Source organism: Carcharodon carcharias, chromosome 23 (assembly GCF_017639515.1).
Source record: "Carcharodon carcharias isolate sCarCar2 chromosome 23, sCarCar2.pri, whole genome shotgun sequence".
In the NCBI taxonomy this organism is placed as follows: Eukaryota; Metazoa; Chordata; class Chondrichthyes; order Lamniformes; family Lamnidae; genus Carcharodon; species Carcharodon carcharias.
Window position 1 is genome coordinate 11,310,719 of NC_054489.1, and position 22,452 is coordinate 11,333,170.

Genomic DNA, 22,452 nt, shown 5'->3' on the forward strand with positions numbered 1-22,452 from the left:
ATGATTAAACAAAGGTTTAAAAAGCTGAAAAAGATGTTCGCGCATCACAATCAAGCCCCTGAAAATATAACTCATAAGAATGCTGTCCACAGATATTTATTTTTATTTTATTTCATAACGGAAATCTCACCCCACCCTTGGATGAGGTTTGATGAAAACGCAAAGTCCGCCTGGTCGATTCACCCATCCACCAACCATAATGTTGGACAGGCCAGGAAAAATTGCATACAATTGCACCGTTAATGGGCTTAACCACCCTCTTAAATGTCGGCTGGTGCACTTCCGACTTTTGTGTGCACCCGCCAACGAGTGCGCGATGGCATCGGGACTCTCACCTGACATCTTCTCGCATGATTTTACACCCGATCAGGTCGGGCACCCACCCACCCGCAAAATTCAGCCGATTTTTAAAGTGCCTCTAACATAGTGGAACATCGTAAGGTGTTTTACAGAAGGGTTAACCAACAAAATTTGTCACCAAGCCACTTGAGATATTAGTTTCCAAAAGCTTGGTCAAGGTGGCATGATTTGAAAGAAATAAAAACAGAAAATGCTAAAAAATACTCAATGGGATAGGCAGCATCTGTAGGGGTTAAAAAACAAGAACCAATGTTTCAGATCAGCAACCTTCCATCAGAACTGGATGTTAAGGTTCGTCTCCAAGGAGGAGAGAGAGTTAGAGAGGTGGAGAAGTTTAAGGGGTGATTTCTAGAGCTCAGGTCCCAGGCAGCTGATGAGTGATGAAAATTGGGGATGCCCAAGAGGCCAGGATTAAGGGAGCAAAGAGATCTTGGAGAGTTGTAGACATTGTCCCTTCTAGGTTTTCTTTATTGCGTGCACCCTGTTTAATGCATGGGACCTTTAAATTTCTTGTGTGTTATTTTACAGGAAGTGGCTTGTGAGCAGCCCGCATGCTACCTTCCAGGTTTCAGCTTATTAGGAACTTTGCTTGTGGGGCTGGAGTGGCTTATAGTGACGGGGAAGAGTGAGCAAGGGACAACTTTAAAAACCAAGGTGAGAATTTCTAAATTGAGGCTTTGCTGGGCCTGGACCCAACTTATATCAGTGTGAGCACAGAGGTGGTAAGAGACGAGCAGCAAGGTTTTGGATAAGTTCAGGTTTACAGTGGTTGCAAAGTGGGAGGCTGGCCAGAACAGCAATGGGATAGTCATGTCCTGAGGCAATAAAGGTAAAGCCACAAAGGCAAACAGATGGTAAGATCTAAGGTCCTCTCCCTGGTTTGTGTTGTTAGTCGCTCTCGCCTAAGGAAGCTTTAGACTGTTACAGTGACCTCAATACCCCCGTGGTAGGGAAGGAATAAAGTTTCAGCCTTTCTCAATTGGTAGCACTTTCTGCTCTACCTCACCGTGGGTTCAGGACCTGAGCTGGCTGACACCTCACTGCCGGACTGAAGGAGTGCTGCAGTAGAAATGCCAAATTTTAAACAAGATATTAAACTGAAGGTCCGCCTTTTCTGATGGTTTGATGGATGTTAAAGATCCCACGGCAATGTTTGAGGAATTGCGCCATTTGGAGAATGTCACTGTTTGAGAAATGGATTGCAGCAGTTGCCCTCATATCTTCGACGTAATTCATAGTATTAAGCACTTTAGGATGTCTCTGAGTGATGTGACGACGTGGAATAGAAATGTAATTCACCCTTTTCTTTCTGTATCAGATGTGGTTCCTGATCCCGAACCAGTGACTCGTGGGGAAATGCACATGAAGACAATTTAGAGGAGGGAGCAGAAATTCTATTTCACCCAAGGAACTTTGTACCTGTGTAATGTTTGTCAGCCTTGGCTGAGCTGGTAACACTCTCACCTTTGAATCAGACTGTTGTGGGTTCAATTCTCTCTCCAGAGACTTATTGACCACAAAATTCTAGGCTGATACTCCAATGCAGCACTGATGGAATGCTGCAGTGTCTGAGGTGCTGTCTTGTAGGGGGTGGTGGTGTGTGTCAGCTTCACCTCTGAGTGGTCCGAATCGCTCCCACTCCCTGGGTTCTAGACCTTGGACTTATTTGGGGGTTGTGACAAAGTGCAGCAGACAACTGGTTTTGGTGCAAGAAAAAAAAACTGGGTTTATTGAAGTCACAAATGAACTTATAACATTAGGATTACACTGAGATTATACAGACGTACAAAGTACACTGAGTTAAAATGGGGAACACACAGCATAATGAGGGAAAATCACACCACTAATCCCTTTACCCTTGTCCCACCCCCAAAACCTAACTAAATTGAACTAGGAGGGGTCAGGGAGCATGCTCGCCAACAAGGGTTCCTTGACAGTTCAAAATCCAGCCAGGTAAGCCGGTTGTAATTTTGGAGTCCACTCTTTGTGTCCTCTGGGGCCTGCCATCCCCACGTGGTCCTGGTCTGTGGAATCTGCGAAGGTTCTTCTGTTGGGTGGAGGGCGCGGTTGTGGGTGGTCGATTTTTGTGGAGGGCTGTGGTTGCGGCCTTGTCTTCAGTTGAGCCTGTCACCCCGTGCCCCTCGCCGTGACGTTGCCTGCGGGCCTGAAAACTTCCAGATCTCCTCCCTCTGCTTGGCTTAGCTGCCTGGTTCCTCTGCTTAAACTCTGTTTCAACTGCTCCAAAACTGCTCACCCTCCTATCTCAGCTTCACCTTTGTAACTGATGGCCCAGTTATATTGTTTTCTCGAATTTCTTATCCGAATCCAAATCAAGGTTAGTTCATTGTCTGAATTTGGTGGCCTTCTCCAGGTGATTATTATCTCGTTGTTTTTAATGGGCTCGCATGATGTTTATCATTGTCTTCCTGCCCCCGTAACTAGTCTTGATCTGCCAGCTATTGTATATGTGGAGTATTGATAGGTTTGCATAATTGCATTGATTGCTGCCTTCCTGCCTTAGTAGACAGGAGCAATTATTTATGCAAGATTTTGATGGGCTTTAGATTCGTGTAAGATGAAGTCTTTCTCTGGGTTGATTGTTTTAAAGGGAAGAATGCGTATCCTGTCTCCTCTCGTTGTCTGGTTGCAGGTAATAAGCCACACTGCACTCAACAAACCCGAGCATGTCCAGTCCCAGGCCTTCATGGGCCTAGCCTCCTGTCTGCAGGGTTCTACACTTAACTCAGCAGTTGGGTCCTCTGCCATAGAAGTCCAAAAGTCATATCCTTGTTGATGATATGAAAAATTTTGAGAACCCTTCAGTCTTTCAGGGGAGATTCAAACTGAAGCCCTGTCTTCCCTCTCTCAGGTTGAGCTAAAAGATCCAATGGCACAACTTGAAGAAGAGCAGGTGAGTTCGCCCTGGTGTCCAGCCTAACATTCATCTCTCAACCACATTAGTGAAGGCGACAGGTTATCTGATAATCATCACATTGGGTTTGTAGGAGCTTGCTGTGTGCAAATTGGTGCCCTGCACTTCAAAAATTGGCTGTAAAGTGCTTTTGGGTGGCCTGACGTTGTGAAAGGCACTGCATAAAAAGACGTCTTTCATTTTAGCCTCATGTTCTTAGGTTGCCCATGCCAACAGATCTTGGTGTCCTGATTCAGCCCTGATGCTAACGTGCAGAGAACGATAATTTCAAACCATCAGGCCAGTAAAGTACGAACAACCAACTACAGGTATCGGACCCCTTATCCAGCATCCCAAAGCCCGGAAGGACCCGAAAACCGGGTCCCACCCTGGAAACAATGCCCATCATATCTGGGTTATGGCACATTGATCCTCTGCTCTTTGGGTCAAGGATTAAGGTCAGGACACAGTGCTAACCACCATGTACATCTGGCCAGATCCTGTTAAACTGCAAAATTTCTTGCCCACATAGTAGGATATTCAACTTCCCCCTGCCCTCCCCCACCCCACCACCAACCCCACCACCACTGCACCCACCTAGGACCCAAAATCCAGAAAATCCCAAATCTGGAACACACTCAGTCCCAACTATCCCAGATGCGAGGCCCAGTACCTGTAGGGAGTAAGAAATATAAGCTCAAATAGGCCTGAATTGTCAAGTGCTCCAGAGTTGGATTACCCTCTGGCTACAGTTTAGGCAAAGTTAGCCCAGGCCCAAAATTGAAAAATAGCTGCCTAATGAGGGCAATGGAAGGTTCCAGATGCGCCTGAAACTCTACCCCCACAACAAGAGTTACAGTTTTCAGGTGAGATGGATCCCAACAGAAGAGGGAACTAAATTGATGAGAACAGACTTTTTTTAAAAAGGTATAAAAATAAATAACTTCCATACAAGTGTTCTAAAATAGAAGGAAGAAATATAAAGAAATAAAGCTCCTGAACTCAGTTGGGAATTAATTAAAACAATGCCGCGCAGTTGCTTGCTCTTCTCGAAGGCTTAAAGTCAATGACCTGAAGCTATTTCTACTTGTCGAAGAAAGCTATATATAAAAAGAATTATTTGTATGTGTTTCACTGGTTGGGAATGAGCACAGATCCCAGTGGAATCCTCGAGGAAAATGAGAATTATTACTCCTCATTAGGAGAGAGATTGTTCAAATCCATTGGCAGCGATTGGCTGGCATCCTTAGCAGTAACGAGTCCATGTACCCAGAACGAGTTCAGTCATTACGTCTGTTTAATTAAATTCAGTCACTAACATGTACACCGGGACTGCAGTTGTCTCTCCGTGTTCATGTAAAGACACACAGGGGCCACTTGCTGTAACCATGGCAACGGCAAAGGATGGTGATTTTACCCAGAAATTTCCTGCTAAAACATCAGAATCTCAATCAATTTTTAATAGGTGGACAGAACGTGGCGAGGAAGAGAACAAATAAGTCGGCCATTTGTACAGATAGAGAACCAAAGCCTATATTTTTATATTCGTTCATGGATGTGGGCATCGCTGGCTAGGCCAGCATTTATTGCCCATCCCTAATTGCCCTTGAGAAGGTGGTGGTGAGCTGCCTTCTTGAACCGCTGCAGTCCATGTGGTGTAGGTACACCCACAGTGCTGTTAGGGAGGGAGTTCCAGGATTTTGACCCAGCAACAAAGAAAGAATGACGATATATTTCCAAGTCAGGATAGTGTGTGGCTTGGAGGGGAACTTGCAGGTGATGGTGTTCCCATGTGTCTGCTGCCCTTGTCCTTCTTGGTGATAGAGGTCAGGTGTTTGGAAGGTGCTGTTGAAGGAACCTTGGTGAGTTGGTGCAATGCATCTAGTAGATGGTACACACTGCTGCTACTGTGCATTAGTGGTGGAGGGACTGAATGTTTATTATGGTGGATGGGATGTCAATCAAATGGGCTGCTTTGTCCTGGGTGGTGTCAAGCTTCTTAAGTGTTTTTGGACCTGCACTTACCCAGGCAAGTGGGGAGTATTCCAGCACACTCCTGACTTGTGCCTTGTAGATGGCAGACAGGCTTTGGGGAGTCAGGAGGTGAGTTACCAGCCCCAGAATTCACAGCCTTTAACCTGGTCTTGTAGCCATAGTATTTATATGGCTAGTCCAGTTCATTTTCTAGACAATGGTAACCCCAGAATGTTGATAGTGGGGGATTGAGTGATGGTAATGCCATTGAGTGTCAAGGGGAAATGTTAGGTTCTTTATTATTGGAGAAGGTCATTGCCTGGCACTTGTGTAGTGCGAATGTAATTTACCACTCAGCAGCCTAAGCCTGGATATTGTCCAGGTCTTGCTACATATGGACATGGACTGCTTCAGTTTCTAAGGAGTCATGAATGTTGCTAAACATTTAAAGTTCAAGTGCTGCCAGGTTCATTCCTTGTTTCCTACTGAGTTCAGCTGGAGGAGATACAATTGATCTCACCTCCCCCTAAGGTGAGCAGGAGGCAATCAGTTAGCATTTCTGCATCTGATCCCCTTCCAGTGAAGGTGCCCATGTGACCACTCCAGGTGAGATTGGAAGCTGGTGTGAGTGTGATGCCTCCTGTGGTTGAATGCCAACCAGGATCATTCATACACAATGGTCACTTGAGCAAAGTAAAGAAGGAGTGGTGCCCCTGTAAAACTATTCAGCAGTATGGACAGGGAGGGTGGGGAATGGGGAGGTGGGTGGGGAAGGCGGTGCAGGGAGGGAAAGCCAAAGAAGAGATAATCAAGAATAAAAGAAAATGAAAATAAAAAGAGTAAGAAGGAAGAAATTAAATAATATTAACCAAAGAATGGAATTTGCTACCACAAGAAATAGTTGAGGAGAGCATATTAAAGCATTTAAGGGTAAACTCAAGAGAGTGAAACAAATAGGAAAGTATGCTCATAGGGTGAGATGAAGAGGGGTTGGGGGAGGCTCTTGTAGAGCAGAAACGCCAGCATGGACCAGTTGAGCTAAATGGCCTATTTCTGTCCTGTACATTTTAATGTTTGAAATGATATAGCTTTGCAGTGTTGTTCTTGTACCTCAAAACTCAATTTGCTGTATCTGCATAACGAACTTACATTTATATAGCACTTTACACATCCTCAGGACATCCCAAAGTACTTTTGAAGTGCGGGCAAATGTAACATCCAACGTGCACAAAGCATGATCCCACAAACTGGGATGTAACATATGACCAGGTTATCTGCTTTTGGCAATGCTGGTTAGTTGTTGACCAGGACACCAGGAGATCATTCTGCTCCTCTTGGTGAATTGTGCTATGGAATCTTTATCATCTACCCGAGAGGGCAGATGGGGCTTTGGTTTAATCTCATCCAAAAGACATCAGCTCCGACAGTGAAGCACTCAGTCAGTACATTGTGATCTGATGCCACTAGCACGATGTTCAGTGGAAATAAAATCGTAGAATCCATAGAATGACGTGGCATAAACGAAGGCCATTTGGACCATCATACTTGTGCTGGCTTGTGGAAAGAGATCTCCAAATAGTCCCACTGACCTGCTCCATCCCCACAGCCCTGCAATTGCTTTCAGTTTCAAGTATTTATCCAACTCCCAATTGAAAGTTACTATTGAATTTGTTTCCACCAGCCTTTCAGGCAGCGCATTCCCAATCACAACAATTCGCTGGATAAAAACAGTTCTCCCAGCTCACCTCTGGCTCTTTTGCAAATTGTCTTAAATCCTCGATTAAAGACCCTCCTGCCAGTGGAAATAATTTCTCCTTATCCTCCACTGAAATCCTTACTGATTTTGAATACCTCTATCAAATCTCCTCTTAGCATTTCTTGCTCAAATGAGAACACAGCCGAAGTTCCCCGTCCCTGGTATAATTCTGGTAAACCTCCCCTTCACCCTCCCCAAGGCATTGACATCCTTTCTGAAGCTTGGTGCCTGGAATTGAAACAATCCTCCAGGACATTGAAGTTGTTGCTGAACGTCTGAGGTTGAGAGTTCCAGCTGTAGCTGGATAAGATTGTATCGACACTTTTCGAGCGGAACTTACCGTTGAACCTCACTCTGTTGGACTTGCTGATGTTTGTAATATAACATAGTCTCAAGCCACCATGTTTTCTAAACACTGTGTGTGACGTGGAGACAGAGGACTGATAAAAGACAGGGGAAGGACTGTATGCAATGGCTCTTATCACAACTAAATGCAAATCACAACAGACAACATTACTGAAGGGTCTCAGCGATCTACCAACAGGACCAGGCTATGACAGCCATACTGAGATCAGCAATCCTGCAGATACGAATATGTTTTTCAGCTATAGTTTAATGTTGAATTTATATTACAGAATGGCATCAATGGATATGGTTCTGGAGTAGCCTTGGCTCTATTTAGTTTGCACTGCATGTTGGTTTAGCTGACAGATAAACTACCGATGTACGTGCAACTATTTGACAGCTTGGAATTGCAACCCTAGTCCTGGCTACTGGATCTTACCCAGTGTCATAGAATCATACAGTCATTATGGCACAGAAGGAGGCCATTCAGTCCATCGAGTCCATGTCAGCTCCCTGTAAAGCAAACCAATCAGCCACCAAAGCCCTGCAATTTAGTTCCCTCATGGTCCCATCCAATTTCCTTTTGAAATCATTAATTGTCTCTGCTTCCATCGCCCATGTTAGCTGTGGCTCAGTTGGTAACACACTTTCCCCTGAGTTAGGAGGTTGTAAGTTCAAGTCCCACTCCAGAGGCTTGAGCACAAAAAGCTGTGCTGACACTCTGATGCCTTGTTAATGGAGTGCTGCACAGTTGGAGGTGCGTTCTTTTGGACATGAAGTTTAACCTCTCAGATGGGCACAAAGGATCTCATGGCACTATTTTGAAGAAGAGCAGGAAAGTTCTCTTTGATATCTTGGTCAATTTTTATCACTCAGTCAACATCAAAGCAGACCAACAGGTCATCAGTTTGATGTTTGTGGGAGCTAGCTGTGCACGAATTGACTGCTGCTTTTCCTATATTACAACAATGTACTTTGTTGATGGTAAAGCATTTTGAGGTGTCCTGAGATCATGAAAGATGCTATAGAAATGCAAGTTCTCTTTCTTTACCTTCACAAAGTCACATTTTACAAATTAATATTGAATAACCAAAATTGAACTTCTCTCAATGGTTTGGTGAGTAAATCTCGCTTGGTTCACTTTTTTTTTAATAGCACTCTGGGGCCTTGTTCTCTATACAAGAAATTGTATACAAGTGTCGACGGTGTTGTCATGATGAGGCATACAGATCAAGAAGTTCTCTGATACACTCCCCCATCCATGTTGTCAACTGGTCTCAGACATTTGGGCTATGGTTGGTTTGGGTTCCTGCTCCTGGTCAGTACACAGTGACCTCTGACCTGAAATGTCCCAAGTTGCATAAAAGACTGGGTTAGGCTTCAATGGCCTCCAGGGTCAAATGTCCTGAGAAGAGTCAACCTCCAGGCGCACACAGGAGAAACAGACAATTGGGTGACCATAGGACAACAGTCAGCACCTTCAAGAGAGGGAAATCTCTAACAAAGGAGCTGAAATAGCAGCCTGCGCATTTCCAACTCTCAAATTTCCAGCTGTGAGAACATTCCTGTCTTTTGCATTACTTTCTATATGAATCTGAAACACATAGCAATTCCCAGTTTAGGGCGAGAGCTGTTTAATACTTAGAACCTGATACCTACTGTTTGGATATAAATACCTTATGTTTACCCTTAAGCACAATCATGCAGAACATACCTATTCCACAGGATAGATCCTGTATTTAATAGACCATTGTAGTAGCTCCCAAGGTAAGTAATTTCTTTCAAGAATTAACTCTTCTGTGCATGCCCGCATACGCCAAGTCCACCTTTCTAATACAGAGTTCTTGTGTTTTGTGTGCCTTATTCAGTAAGAAAGCAGTGTAGTAGCAGCATTAATTCATTACTGAATAATAATTAATGATCACTATTTTGAATGCACAACTCATTATCATTTTTCTCTTCAATAGTCCCTCTCCCTTTGGAGGTTCTGGAACATTCTGAGATAAAGTGCTTACTGACTTCCCAAGCAACTATTCTCTACCTATGAGTGTGGACATGAATGTTAGCTAGCTATTTGGCCAAGGTAATGTATCACAGAATCACAGCATTGTTACAGTACAAGAGGAGGCCATTTGGCCCATTTTGTCTGCACTGGCTCTCCGAATCAGAATTATGACTCAGTGCCATTCTCCTGCCTTTTCCCCGTAACCCTGTACATTGCTTCTATTTAAATAATCATCTAATGCCCTCTTGAATGCCTCGATTGAACAAAATCTAGAACTTGCTTCTCTCCACTCTTTACACTACCGTCATCCCAGTCTATATTCGGGTAATTAAAATTCCCCATTATAGCTACTCTATAATATTTGCACCTCTCTGTAATTTCCCTGCAGATTTGTTCCTCTTTCTCCAGCACTGCAATACTCTTCTTAACCAATACAGCCACCCACCATCCCTCCTTCTCTTCTTGCCCTATTTTTCCTGAACACCTTGTACCCAGGAATATTTATCACCCAGTCCTGCCCTTCCTTGAGCCAAGTCTCTCTTATTGCCACATTAATATATTTCCACAAGGCAATCCATGCCTGTAACTCCTCAATCTTATTTACTATACTCCGTGCATTCACATACATGCAGTTTGGCCCTGATTTAGATTTCATTACTTTCTCCCTTACTCTGCCCATTAACTTATTATTCTCTATTCTAGTGCTATCTGTCTCTCCCAGTATTTTGTGTGCCTTGGTGTTAATCTCTAATATTTTCTCTTGGTCCCCACACCCCTGCTGAGTTAGTTTAAAGCCTCCCCAACAGCACTAGCAAAATGCCCCGCAAGGAACTCAGTCCCAGCTCTGTTCAGGTGCAACCTGTCCAGCTTGTACAGGTGCCATCTTCCCCAGAGCCAGTCCCAGTGTCCCAGGAATCTAAAGCCCTCCCTCCAGCCACATATTCATCTTCATAATCCTCCTATTTCTGTACTCACTTGCACGTTGCACTGGGGGTAATCCAGAGATTACTTCTTTTGAGGTCCTGCTTGCTAATTTTCTACCTAGCTCCCTAAATTCTGTCTGCAGGACCACAACTTCTATCCTATCTTAATCATATGGACCACGACCTCTGGCTGTTCACCCTCCCCCAGAAGAATGTCCTGCAGCTGCTCAGTGACATCCTTGACCCTGGCGCCAAGGGAGGCAACATTCCATCCTGGGGTCACATCTACGGCCGCAGAAATGCCTGTCTGTTTCCCTAACTAACGAATCCCCTATCACTGCTGTTCTTCCTTTCTTCTACCTCCTCTCCTGTACAGCTGAGCCACTTGTGATGCCACAAACCTGGCTCTGACTACACTCCTCTGAGGAACCAGCACGTTCACTGGTATTCAAACAGAAAACCGATTTATGAGCGGGACCCCAGGGGACTCCTGCACTACCTGCCTGGTTCTCTTGGAATGCCTGGCAGTCACCCATTCCTTTTCTGCCTCCGTGCCCCTGACCTGCGGTGTGACCACCTCTCTGAATGTGTTTTCCACTAAGCTCTCAGCCTCACGAATGCACCACAGTGACTCCAGCTGCTGCTGTAGCTCCAAAACCTGGAGCTCAAGTTTCCACTCTGCAGCACTTCCTGCGCATGTGCTCATCTAGATCACCAGTAGTGTCTACAACTTCCCACATATTACAGGACACGCATTCCACATGACTTTACTTCCCATAGGTTAACTTTACTTTACTTTGGTTTGCTTATATTATTTTATGTTACTGGCCCTGATTCCCCTTATCCTGAGTGCTACTTACTCAAATCCAAGTAGCTACTTCTTTAAAAATAACACACTTTTCTGATTTACAGCAATTTAAAGACACTCCCTAATAGCAGTTTCTTATCAACCAATGAACTTCCGGTTTTCTTGTGATGTCACTGTTCGAATTTTTTTCAAACTCAGCTCTGAAGATGAAGTTTACACTGAAGTCCATTTCAGCTCAGCTGCTTCTGTCCCTGACTTAGAATAAATCCTATGTATACCACACCTCTTTCCCCCATGCACCAAATTCCCACATGAGTTTGATTTGCTACTCACTCAGCCTCCATATCACTCTGGCATAGTTGCCTGTCTCGTCGTGTGCCCCGTACTCACCATCAACCCCCAACCCTTCCTTCACCCACCCTCCTCCCCAAACATAAATCTGTAAGCGCTTCCCAGCAGGAGTCACTGGTTATTGTTGGGAATGATGAGTCTAGTACCACAATGCAGGGGGTGAAATGGAAGTGTGAATCTGGGAAAACAGCTAAGTGCTATTCCGTCGGGCACCAATGGGTGCCAGTTCCAAACTGAACTTTGAGCTCCGCATTTACAAACCGAGTCTGTCATAGGCAGCAGATCCCAAGGAGAACTACCAAGCAGGCACACACATGTCATATTCCAGCTATTTACAATGTACATAACCAAAAGCCGTAATGAAGCAGCCAGTATCATCAGGTACTTCACAACAGAGTGACCACAGTGGACTTCTTTCCAAACAATAATCCTTATCTTTTAAAAGATTTCTTGTTTTTATTTCATTTTCCAGTTTATATTTGACTAAAGCAGTTGGTTCATTTCTTAGTTCACTTCTTATTTAAAAAGGGTGCAAGGGATAGGCCAGAAAAGTATAGACTGGTCAGTCTGACTTCAGTGGCAGGCAAATTATTGGAATCGATTCAGAGAGACAGGATAAACTGTCACTTAGAAAGGCAAGGGTTGTCCCGGGACTTTTGTTAGGGGAAGATCGTGTCTTACCAAATCAATAGCATTTTTTGAGGCAGTAACAAGGAGGATTGATGAGGGTACTGCAGTGGATGTTGTCTACATTGATTTTAGTAAGGCATTTGACAAGGTCCCACATGGCAGAATAGTCAGAAAAGTGAGATCCCATGGGATACAGAAGAAGGTGGCAAGTTGGATCCAAAATTGTCTCAGCGACAGGAAACAAAAGTTAATGATCGATGGATGTTTTTGCGAATGGAAAACAGTTTCCAGTGGTGTTCCACAGGGCTCAGTGTTGGGGCCCTTGCTGTTTGTTGTATATATTAATGATTTAGACATAAATGTGGGAGGTATGGTTGGGAAATTTGCAGGTGACACAAAAATTGGCCATGTAGTTGATAGTGAAGAGGATAGCTGTCAACTCCAGAATGATATCAAAGGTTTGATTGAATGGGCAGAAAAGTGGCAAATGGAATTCAATCTGGAAAAATGTGAGGTAATGCTTTTGGGGAGGGAAAACAAAGCAAGGGAATATTCAATAAATGGGAAGCTATTGAGAGAGGTTGAGGAAGTGAGAGACCTTGGAGCGCATGTCCACAGGCCCCTGAAGGTGGCAGGACAGGTGAAAAATGTGGTCAAGAAAGCATATGGAATGCTTTCCTTTATTGGCCGAGGTATTGAATACAAGAACAGGGATGTATGATGGAATTGTATAAAATGCTGGTTAAGCCACAGCTGAAATTTTGTGTACATTCTGGTCATCACGTTACAGGAAGGACATAATTGCTCTGGAGAGAGTACAGAGGAGATTTACAAGAATGCTGTCAGGGCTTGAAAATTGCAGCTATGAGGAGAGATTGAATAGGCTGGCGTTGTTTTCCTTAGAACAGAGGAGGCTGAGGGGTGACCTAATTGTGTACAATATTATGAGGGGCCTAGATAAGGTAGACAATAAAGACTTGTTTCCCCTAGCTGAGGGATCGATTACCAGGGGGCATAGATTTAAGATGATTGGTAGAAGGATGAGAGGGGACATGAGAAAAACTTTTTCACCCAGAGGGTGGTGGGCGTCTGGAATTCACTGCCTAAGTTGGTGGTTGAGGCTGAAATGCTCAAATCATTTAAAAGGTACCTGGATCTGCATCTGAAGTGCTGTAACCTGCAAGGCTACAGACCAGGTGCTGGAAAGTGGGATTAAACTGAGCGGCTAGTTTATTTTTTCTCTCTTTCTTGGTCAGCACAAACATGATGGACCGAATGGCCTCTTTCTGTGCCATAACTTTTCTATGGTTCTGGTGGGATTTTATGGGGCGGAGTGGGGGCAAGGTGAGAGACTTATGTAAACAAATAAATAGCACTTGCAAAGCTCGTCCTGAAGGTGTGTGGTATTCACCAGACATTTTCTGGAAACAAAGTTCCCAGCTGGAGTTTTGTGTCCAATTCCGGGCACAATACGATAGGGATGGATGTCAATGCCTTGGATGGGCGCAGAGGAGATTTACCCAAATCCCAGGGACGATGGATTTTATTTACGTGGAGAGACAACAGAAGTTGGGATTGTTCTGCTTGGAGCAGAGCAAAAAGAACAACACCTAGCATTTATGTCCCAAGGTGCTTCATAAGAGTCACATAAGGAGTTATCAGGGCCTTTGACCAAAAGTCTTCTCAAAGAGAGGAGGAAGTAAAGGTGGAGATGGATACAGAAGGAATATCAGAGATTAGGTCCTGGCTGCTGAAGGCACAGCCAGCCATGGTGGAGCGACTGGAATCAGAGATCTGCAAAATGCCAGAATTAGAAAAGCATGGATTTGCTGGAGAATTGTCGGGTTGGAGGAGGCTTTAGCTTCAGGGACAGGCGAGGCCATGGAGTGAATTGAAAACAAGGATGAGAATTTTAAAACTGAGGCATTGCTTAGCTTGGAGGGAAGCACAGCTGGTCAGCGAACACAAGAGTGATGGGTTAACAATAATTGGTGCTGGTTAGAATACAAGCAGCAATGCCTTGGATGAAGTTAAGTGATTGGATAAGACAAGGTTCCACAGGTGCCTGGACCCACTGATACTCACTCAAGTATATCATTATTTATGTCCAGCTGACTTCCAACACACTGTCCCACCAAGTGGGGCATTGTGGCTAATCCTATTCTCACCTGCATGTCAACATAGATGGAATATTCCATTGGGATAATGATCAGGAGCGTGAATGTTCACTAATATTTGAGCCAATTGCTGTAACCCCAGTTGCCACGCTGAAATGAGCTACCCCGAGGACAGGCTGGGAATCAAACCGAGATCCCCCTGCACTGCATAGCTCAGTATTACACCATGCATTGCACATCACTCACTGACGCAACCAGAAAGCATTAGAACAACAACAACATGCAATTATATAGCACCATTAATATAGCAAAACATCCCAAGGGTCTTCACAGGAGTGAAGTTCAAAGTTTGAGCCAAGCCACAAGACAAGAGATTAAGTAAATTGTCCAAAAGTCTGGTCTGATGCCTTGGTTTAACATCCCAGTCTAAAGGTGGCATCTCTGACAGTGCAGCATTCCCTTGGTACTGCACTGGAGTGTTAGTTTATATGCTCAGAGCTTAGAGGGGATCCTAAGCCTTCTGGCACAGTTTCAAAAGTGTGATCACTGCTTCACAATGGGAGGAGAAGGGGTTTTAGGGCGAGATCTGTGTAGCAAAGTCTCTGTTAGAAATGATGAGATGGAGGCAATATGAATCCAAAAGGACAGTAAATCTCTCAACTCGAAATGAGTGACTAAATGTTTAAAGAACTCATAGCATTCTTTCTTCCACTATTTTAATGGATGCATTAACCAATTGATTTTAAACAGTTCAGCTGCCCTGTGCAAACAGCAGGCAGTACATCAAACAAAGGAGTTGAGTGTTTTTTTCTGCCAGCATAGCCAGCAATAGTTTGTAAACTCATGAAATAAACTGGGACAAAATGAACAGAAAATCAAAAGAAGGTTCAAGACATAAAGAATGTATACTTCTTTGTAAAATCCTGCACCAAAACTTTCTTGTTTTTGGTATAAGTCAAACTGTTGCAGCAATGTTTTGGGCCAGTGGCCAGGTTTTCCCAGGGTGTGGACTGATCATTCACCTGAAATGGTGTTTAATGCAGTGCCTGAGGGGGTTGTTTCTCCTCTATTTGCATGTAAACTGCTGCGTAGAACTTTCCACCCATTCTCCTCCTGCTGCAAGGTACTGCTTGCAGAATATAAGGACAGGCGTGCAGGTGCTTAGGTTCCAGCTCCCTTCGACACCCAGAAAACTTCTGCTTACCCTTGAAACTTTTCCAACCTGGAAATTCATAGAAATAACATGTTGTACTGGCACAACCAGACAGAGCATTACTGGCCAGCTCAAACAGAACACTACCACCAGTATGTCACTGCTAATGGAGGACGGTGAGTAAGAACATCGCTTAACATTATTCCAGTACACTGAAGGCTATTTTGAGCTCTAAACAAAAATAAACTGTGTGCTTTGATTGTTCCTTCAAATAGCATTGTAAGTGCAGCTTTAATTCCCAAGGGAAAGTTTACCAATCTGTGCGTCCGCTGTGGTTTAGTGGTTGCCCTCTCTGACTCAGAATGTTGTGGGCTCAAGTCATATTGAGGTTGACACTCCAGTGCAGTACTGAGGGAGGGCTGCACTGTCAGAATTGCTATCTTTTTAATGAAACATCAAACGAAGGCTCCATCTGTCCCCTCCGGTGGATCCCATGTTATTGTGTTCAAAAAGAGTTGGTGCCCAGGCCAATATTTATTCCTCAATCAGCATCAGAAAAACAGATTATGTGGTCATTATCTCATCACTGTTTGTGGGACCATGCTGCAAAATAGCTGCGGCATTTCCTGCATTACAATGATTGCGCTCCAAAAATATTTCATTGGATGTAAAGTGCTTTGGGACAGCTGTTGGTTATGAAAGGTGCTATATAAATGCAAGTGTTTCTTTTCATTGTGGGATTACAAATTACTCCAGGTAACAGCAAGAGATGACTGCAGTAGATTTGTGGAAATGCTATTTACTTTGCAAATTAAAGTCTAGGTGCGTTCGTTTGCTTCTGGGTCAAAAGGCTGTTGGTTCACACCTCCCTCCCTTGCACCCCCATTGGGATTTGGGCCACATATACTAATCTGACATTGCAGTGCAGGAGCGAGTGAGTACTGCACTTGGAGGTGTCGGTATGGTGCAGATAAATGCTAAAGTCTGATTAGGCCTGAAGTACTGTGAGCAGTTCCAGCTACCACCTTAGAAAGGATATATTGGCCTTGGAGGGAGAGAGGTGTAGATTTAGTGGAACGACGCCTGTGCTCCAGGGGTCACGTTACAAGGAGAAATTAAACAAGCTGGGGTCACATTCCCTGGAATTTATAACACCATTAAAATGTTCAAGATTTTAAGGGAACAAACAGGATAGATTGGGAGAAATTATTTCCCCTGGTTGGGGAAGTCTGAGACTCGGTGTATGGTCTAAAACTTAAGAGCTGGACCCTTCAGGAGTGAAATGAGGAAACACCCTCTTGCAAAGGGCAGGAGAAGATTGGAATCCTTTCCACAAACAGCAGCTGATATTAGAGCAAATGTTCATTTTAAAACTGAGATCGACAGATTGTTGTTAGCCAGAGGTAAGGGTGTTGGGGCAAGGGCAGGTAGATGGAATTAGGTCACACGTCAGCCATGATCTTATTGACTGGAGGAACAAGCTCGAGGGAATAAATAGTCTCTACCTGTCCCCACGCTCCTGTGATTTCCCCCACTAACTGAAGAGCATTGAGTTTCCTCGGGTTCCCAACATTCTTTTGATTAGTCTCTGCGGAGCCGCGTTGCTGTGTTCCGAGACAGTCACCCCGCTTCTTAAAATTAATTGAATGTAAAGTGATGTTACTTAGTGGCATGGTAAGGTGGAAGTCACTTTCTCTATAGAATGTACTGTTGGTGATATCTTAAATATATATTATATATTAAATATATATAAATACATATTTTATTTTCTGCATATGTTGCATGCTCCCTTCTTGAGCATCACCATTTGGTGAATCATGGCTGCACCCTGAGAGAAAGCCAGTTGATTCTAACTATCTGTTGGCAATGCTACAAGAGATCAGCAGTTAATAACTGAGCCATTAGTTAGTGTGAAATTTCTCTGTCCAGTATTTTAATGGAAATGTTAATATGTTTGCTTTAAATGGATGAATTCCTCCATTAAAGCAAGAGCAGATGAATCCTATGCAACACATAAAACATTGATAAACTAATGTCACAAACCATCTTTTTAGGGAGAGAACATTTGTTTAAAAGAAATACTCTGCTCCTGCCCTGAGAGCACTGGTTTATGCTGGCCTCCACTCCAGAGACACTGACAAGCTCTCCAGTACTTGTGTGCGTGTGCATGTGCGCGCATCTGTGTGTTGTGAACTTAAAAGTGAAGGACTATCAAATATTCTCAAGACATAAATCCTGCTCTCATATCGGTGGAGCAATGTTTAAAGCTTTGTTCACACTCCTGGACAGGATACAAGTAAAGGCAAAAATTTACATTAATGTAGAGCCTTTCATAATCTCAGGATGTCCTAAAGTGCTTTACAGGCAATGAGGTACTTGTGAAGTATGGTCACAGTAGTAATGTAAGAAACGCAACAGCTAAATCTGCACAACAATATTCCAGAAACAGCAACATGGCAATGACCAGATCACCTGTTTTTGTGATGTTGATTTATTGGCCAGGACACTGGGGATAATTCCCTTGCTCTTCTTCAAAATTGTGCCATGGACTGGTCTACATCTAACAGAGAGGGCAGACAGGTCTAGGTTTAAAGTCTCACCTAAAAGATAGCGCCTCCAACAGTGCAGTACTCCATCATGGAACATCAGCCTAAACTTTTGTGCTCAAGTCCCTGGAGTGGGGCTCAAACCTTCTGGATCAGGAGCAGGAGTGCTACTACTGAGCTGTAGCTCCTCACTTCAAGAGATAATCCTTCTGAACTCTCACTTCCCCCTTCATTCTAATTGTTTTTGTCAATCCTTGCTTTATTACATATACCACTTCAGGTCCTTTACATTTTCCTCTCTCGATCCTCCTAACCTAACACAGCATCCCACACATTCAATCTTCTCACTATATCCAGATTCCTTGCACAATCTCTCAAACTTAATCCTTTACTGCAATCTCTAAACTGTGGAACCCCTCACCTACCCCTTCTTCCCATTAGTGCACAATCTTCATCTTTTTATACCCTAATCTTGGCATTATTGTCTAGCCGTTGCTTTTTGAGTTACCTCAGCCCTCACCTGTCCATGTGTAACTACTGCAGACATTCTGCACTTACAGCAATGGCTATTGGATGGCACTGACTGATCTTTCCTCTGTATAACCCATTAGCGTTGGATCAAATAGCATCACCTCCATTTCTCCCCCGATTGACATTAATTAATGTCATTCAGGACTAAACCAGGGAGATTTCCTTGTCTGTATGGCTCCACATTTCAGTGTGCCCTGATCAGTCCACAATCTAAGTAACTGGCAAGTTATGTACAAGACGTGTATATGTACTAGTGGTAACCCCATGGCATTGCTTGCAGTGTGTTGCTGGTATGAAAGAAAAGTAACAATATACCATGTTATGCAAAACGTATTGATCATCTTCTAAGGTGACTCTGGATTCTTTTAAGACCACAAAGTTGAATTTATGTTAAGTAAGCACGATGTGAGTTAATCTGATTAAGACGCTGCAGATATTCTGGCTCCAGTATTTTCTATGCTGGACAGTTTCTCTGTATACCCAAAACCACTGCCAGGACAAAGCAGCCCATTCGATCGGCACTCCATCCATCACCTTAAACATTAACTCCCAGCACCACCACCAGTACATTTGTCAGCAGTGTGCACTATATACAAGATGTACGGCAGTAACCCATAAAACCTCCTTTGACGGTATCTTCCAAACATTTGACCTCTACCAAGAAGGACCAGGGTAGCAGGTGCACAGGAGCACCACCATCTGCAAGCTCCCCTTCAAGCCACTCACCATCCTGATTTGGAAATATATCGCTGTTCCTTCACTGTCGCTGAGTCGATAACCGGGGGCAGAATTTTACATTCAGCATGCGTCCCAATGTCATTGCGAACTCGCGCGATATTTCATTCGGTGGGTGCGTGCCTGTCGATAATTGAAAGGCTTATTAAGACCATTAACTAGGTAATTAAGTTCAACTTTATGCGGCCCGTCCAACCTTACAGTTTGTGGGCAGGCGAAAAGGTCAAGCTGCCTTTACGTTTTTCAGGAAATCTCATCCACGAGCAGGATGAGGCTTCCTAAAGCTAATACTGATTAAATAAAAACTTTATTTTGAAAATAAAAACATGTCCCATCTCATGTGACACAGTCACATGAGGGGACATGTTTCATTAAATTTTTACTGTCCTTATATATATTTTTAAAAAGCATTTCAATCTCCCTGAGGCATGGGTGAAATAAGCGCTCTTTCACACGCATGCTAAAAGAGCGTTGGACCTGACTCTCCCTCCTCCCCCTGCCCACACAGGTCGCGCTCAGTGTTACCGCTTGCGATCCACGCAGGGCAGGCCTTAGTTGGCCCGCCTGCGTGAAATCGCGGTGCGGAGCCGATCGCGGGTGGCGGCCAGCACCTTGACCACCCCCGCCCACTCCTGCCAAGCCCGGCCAATGACTGGAAAATCCTGGCCCTGCAAATCCCTTGACAACAGCACCGTGGGTGTACCTATGCCACATGGACTGCTAGGGTTCAGGAAGACAGCTCACCACCATCTTCACAAGGGCAGTTAGGGATGGGAACAAATGCTGGCCTAGCCATCAACACTAACATCCATCAAGGAATTACAAAAAAAGTGCTATGTTTCTTTAGAAACATTTTTTCAAGTCTAATGAGCAAGTGTGGTAGGAAGAAAATGTGTGACAGGAAGTGAGAGTGACAAAAAATGTGGTTGATGTAAAGGAAGATAACACTTGTATTTTTATTAGCACCTTCCACATCCTTGGGATGTTTCAATGTACTTGGCAGCCAATGAATGTCGTTTAAAGTAGATACACGGCAGCCAATGTTTACACAGCAAAATCCCACCACCAACAAGTGAGATAAATAACCGCTTACATTTGTTTCTATGGCATTTACTGAAGAAAATGACATTGACCAGCACACTGAGAGAATTCCCCTGCTCTTCTCTAAGTTGTGCCAGGGGACTCTTACTTGCTGCTGAACAGGGAGACTAGGGCGCGGTTAGTCGTGTGAACTAAAAGACAGCATCTCCAACAATGCAACACCCACTCAGTCCTGTGCCGGCCTGTCATTCTAGATTTTGTGCTCAGGTCTTGAAGCATTCTGACTCGGAGAACCATCCTTGGTCAAAATGTAACTGCTCTCGTTTCCTATCATGAGAACATAAGAAATAGGAGCAGGAGTAGACCACAGTGAGCCTGCTCCACCATTCAATCTGATCATGGCTGATCTTGGGTTTCAACTCCATTTTCCCACCCATTCCCCATATCCCTTGATTCCCTGAGGGACCAGAAATCTGTCTATCCCCAGCCTTAAATATATTCAACGATGGAGCCTCTCAGCTTTCTGAGAAAACGGTGTGGTGTTTCAGTGTTTATTCTGTTGTAACAGACTGAGTGTGATTGCAGCTTCTCTGGACCCGATGAGAATTGGTGTTGTTGTAATATTAATTTTGAGAGGTCACAACACCATCTGTGGGGAAAGTAAGAATGGCATGTGGTACCATTGCCATCAAAGCATTATTGATTATGCTAAGGAAGAACTTGCGTTTATATAGCACCTCTCACAACCTCAGAACATCCCAAAGCACTTTACAACAAATAAAGTTCTTTCAAAGTGTAGCCGTTATTGCAATCTAGGAAATGCAGCAGCTGGATTGAGTGTGGCTAGCTTCCAGAAACAGCAATGAAAATGATGGTGAGATCATCTACTTTTCCACAGCCTTATCTGAAAGACATCACCTCCAACAGTGCAGTACTCTCTCAGTGCCACACTGGAATATAAATTGGTTGAAGGGTAAATATTGGCTAGACTCTGGTAGAATTTAGCGTAAATATAGTAGAACTCCCATGCTGCTCTTCAAGTGCCATGGGATCTTTTACATTCACCTGAGGAGGCAGATGGACCTCTGTTTAATGTCTCACCTGAAAAACGTCACCTCCAACAGTGCTGTACTCCCTCAGTGCCAAACTGGAATATTAGCCTAGATAATGTGCTCAGGTCTCAGGAGTGGAACCTGGTTTCAATTAAGCTGAAGAAATGTCCATTTTACCCATTGGTTCCAATGCACAAAGTGTTCCAAACATGCCAAACTCAAACAACTCGAGGATTTAAATACATTATACTCGGTTACATATACTTTGATCCAAAAAAAAGCATGCTTCTTACTTCAGGGTCATCCTAAATTGCAAATGATTTTAAAGTTTTAAAAATTCTAAAAGAAAATATCGATATAATATGTTCACTGAAAGAGAGATTTCTCTCAAGGAGCTAAAGAATGTTGAGAAGTTAATTAACGAGAGTTAAGATTTGAAATGTCAGGGTCCCTGAGGCTATAAGATGCACTTATTTGATAAGGGAGAGGTTTTTTTTCCCCTAGAATTTCTTGCTATATGTTTTAATATTGTCAAATGTCTCCCATCCTCTCCTGAAGGTGTTAGTTCATACCAGTGTAGGTTCTATGGCGTGCCTTCTGTTACCTAGCTCTAAGTCGGCAATCTTCCTGCATGATCCGAGACAATGAGCACCAGTGGGCTATTCAACTGTAGCTGCATCACAGCAGAACCCAATTTAGTCTGTTCCCACGCACATACGGGTCTCGGGCGGCAGCAGTGCTGACTTTTTCTCTCCTTGACCTGCCCTTACTGAGTTAAGTTGTGGCAGAAACAAGAGATTGAACATCAGACCTGCCTGCTCCATGTCTCAGCATCATCAAGCCAGCACTGAAGGAGGCCATTCGGCCTGTCATGCCTGTGTTGGCTCTTTAAAAGAGTTATCCAATTAGTTCCACTACCTTGCTATTTTCCCAGAGCCCTGATTTTTTTTCCCCCTTTTCAAGTATATACCTAATTCCTTTCAATAGTCACTGTTGATTCTGCTCCCAAAGCCTTTTCAGACATGGTTCGCCAACCTGTCTGTGAAACTAAAAATAGGAGCTCTTTTGCCACCAGCAATTTTGCTTTGCTAGTTTAAAGAAATATAAACTGCTTCAATCTAGACTGACACATTGCTGAGAAAACTCTGCACTGCCAGTTTTTGCCATGGTTTGGAGGAGATGATAAAATGAGGTGCTGTCAGCCATCTCGCGTG

General features: G+C 43.8%; 1 protein-coding gene across 1 annotated transcript in view; it reads left to right on the forward strand.

The window, feature by feature from the left end:
* LOC121269250 (transcription factor CP2-like protein 1) overlaps positions 1 to 22,452 on the forward strand; it is a 204,010-nt gene that overhangs the window by 142,507 nt on the left and 39,051 nt on the right. The window lies entirely within an intron of this gene.